This window comes from Mus caroli, chromosome 7, assembly GCF_900094665.2.
Source record: "Mus caroli chromosome 7, CAROLI_EIJ_v1.1, whole genome shotgun sequence".
Lineage (NCBI taxonomy): Eukaryota > Metazoa > Chordata > Mammalia > Rodentia > Muridae > Mus > Mus caroli.
Window position 1 is genome coordinate 70,474,773 of NC_034576.1, and position 2,404 is coordinate 70,477,176.

At 49.0% G+C, this 2,404-nt stretch overlaps 1 long non-coding RNA gene across 1 annotated transcript in view; it reads left to right on the plus strand.

Annotated features, from left to right (window-relative positions):
• Positions 1–585: 585 nt before the first annotated feature.
• The window catches only part of LOC110298446, a 26,871-nt gene continuing 25,052 nt past the window's right edge, over positions 586–2,404 (plus strand). Inside the window, exon 1 of the long non-coding RNA XR_002378371.2 lies at positions 586–715. This is a non-coding gene — a long non-coding RNA (uncharacterized LOC110298446). The remainder of the gene's footprint in view (positions 716–2,404) is intronic.

Sequence of the window (2,404 nt, forward strand, 5' to 3'; positions counted from 1 at the left end):
GCTTACTGGTTTTATACCCTTGGGGATGGCGTCAGGGGTACACCTGCAAGCTTACTTTATTTTCAGTGTCTTGTGATCCTCTCTCATTCCTTCATAAAGGAATGTTTCAATTTAAAGGAACGAGCTCTATGAGGCCTTGATGTGCTCTGTGGAGAAGAAAATCCAGAGTTAGGAGAGTTAGACAAGGAGACCCACGTCACCTCTGGCTGTGGGTGGGGACTCTGAAAAAGATCCTCAATGAAGTGAGCTGGCATAGCAGACTCAAGTTTCTTTTATCTGGAATGCTTGCAGGGCTACAGGTTTGAGATCTGGGGAGATTTGCATACCCACAGTCGTCAGGTGAATGAGACCCAAGTCTAAAACTGAAACAACTTGTCTGTATTCTGTGCTTCCTCTTAGAAGCATAACCTGGAGGTAATTTTATACAATGTTTTTATCTGCAGTTTGATCAAAGCTCACCACACAAGGTCAGGGGTGAAATTTTTTTTACTTGTTGCATAACATTAGTGTTCAAAACATTTTGGATTTTGCAACATTTTGGATGTCAGGGTTTTCAAAGAGGGAGGCTTAACCTGTCGAGACTTTAGGGAGACTACAGAGCAGTTCTGGGCAGGTGTGGAAGAGGGCACATTGGGAAGGCGAGTGCCTTCTTTGTTCAATGCGTCTCCAGATTTAGACCATCGTGGAGGGACCCTCTATGAGGATGTGATAAAAGGTCAGTGGGGGTGGGGACAGAGCACAGGTAGAGAGGACGTTCTTAGCTTTAGTGTAGCCGTGGGTTTCATGCTTAGCACCAGGGGAGGAAAATAAAGGAAAGGAAGGGAGAGGGGGAGAGGGATGGGTGGAGGGAGGAAGAAGGGAGTGAGAGAGGGAGGAGGAAGGGAGAGAGAGGGGGAAGGGGGTGCAGGGAAGGAGGGCCAAACTGTCCTTTGCTGGGTGGGATTTGAGGACCTTTTGGTATACAGAATAAAGAAGCAATCTGGGCAGACTTTAAGACGTGTGAGTCTACGGGCAGAGTGAGCAGCTAAGAGAGGCCCAGCCTGTGCATCTCACTTATCAGGGGACTTGAGACCAGAAAGTTCTTTGGCTCAGTTGTTATTGGTTCCAACTATCTTTCCACTGTACCACACCACCGAGGCAGTCCTGGCTCCTTACAGAGAGCCCTTTCTCTTTCTGGCAACTGCACCACACAGGGCTGAGCACACTTTTGCTCTGCTACACCAGGTTTTCCTTTGTGAACATGATCAAGTTGTGCGTGGGGAGTGAAACTACGTGTTTGGAAGGCTGTGGCAATAGATGCCAAAGCACCTTGAGTCCAATAAACTCTTGTTCCGGTAGTGGCAGTCACCTGGCATATTGGTGACTCTTGCCACATAGCTGTCAGTAAGGGAAGACACAAAGGTTATTAATGTTGCAAGGACCAAGCCTTGGGGTTTTAAACAACATGTTCCGTGTCAAAGGATATTGGGGAGAATGGCGTGCCAACAAGTTCCGAGAGAGCTTGGGTCCCATCTGTCCCTTTTCCACTGGCACTATGGAGGGTCCGAACCCAGAGATCTCAGCGAGAGGTGCAGAGACCACCACCCAACCACCATAGCTTCCTCTGCAGAACTGGTGTAAGTTCATGGTACATAAATGCCCATGGCCACAGCTCAAGTTAAGCCATTCTTGTTAGGCTTCATAAAGCAGGAAGCCATAGCAAATGGCTGGGTCAGCTGGACCCTGTCCTTATCTGTTAGTTAATCAGACACAGGCACGAATGGTTGAAGGCTTATTCTGGGGAACGTGTGGGTAATATTTAAAGAAATAGCCAAACCTATTCTTCCCTACTGTATCAGCAGGCTGGCCATGTCATTTGGAAGGAAGACTGCAGAGGTCAGGGAAAGCAGATCCAGGCAGCAGCCTGGGTTTGCCAGTGGCTAGAGCATGAGAGTTATAGAAGGATCCACACACAAGCTGTAGACCCAGGAGACAGTCCTGGAGGTCCAGAGGGATGCTTTGCCCTTAGCCCCCAGCTCCCAGCCCAGTTACTTTCCCACACTTGATGGGGTCAAAGAGTTATTGTGAAGGTCAGCAGCAATGCCACAGTTTCCAGGGGACGTTTCTGTGCCCCGTTCTGTGGACAGCATGGAAGAACCTCCATAAAGCTGCTCTTTCTCAGGAGATGGGAGGCTGACTGGTCTGGGAAGGTGACAGGATCTCAGAGGGAAAGCAGCACCGTGCAATGAATGTACATAGAAAGGCCTGGAGCTGACTCCCAGACTGCTGCCGAGTGATTTTATTTCTAAGGATGGAGAGAGGGGAGAGGAAGGAGGAGGAGGAGGAAGAGGAGGGGGAGGAGGGAGAGGAGGAGGAGGAAGAGAAGAAGAAGAAGAAGAAGAAGAAGAAGAAGAAGAAGAAGAAG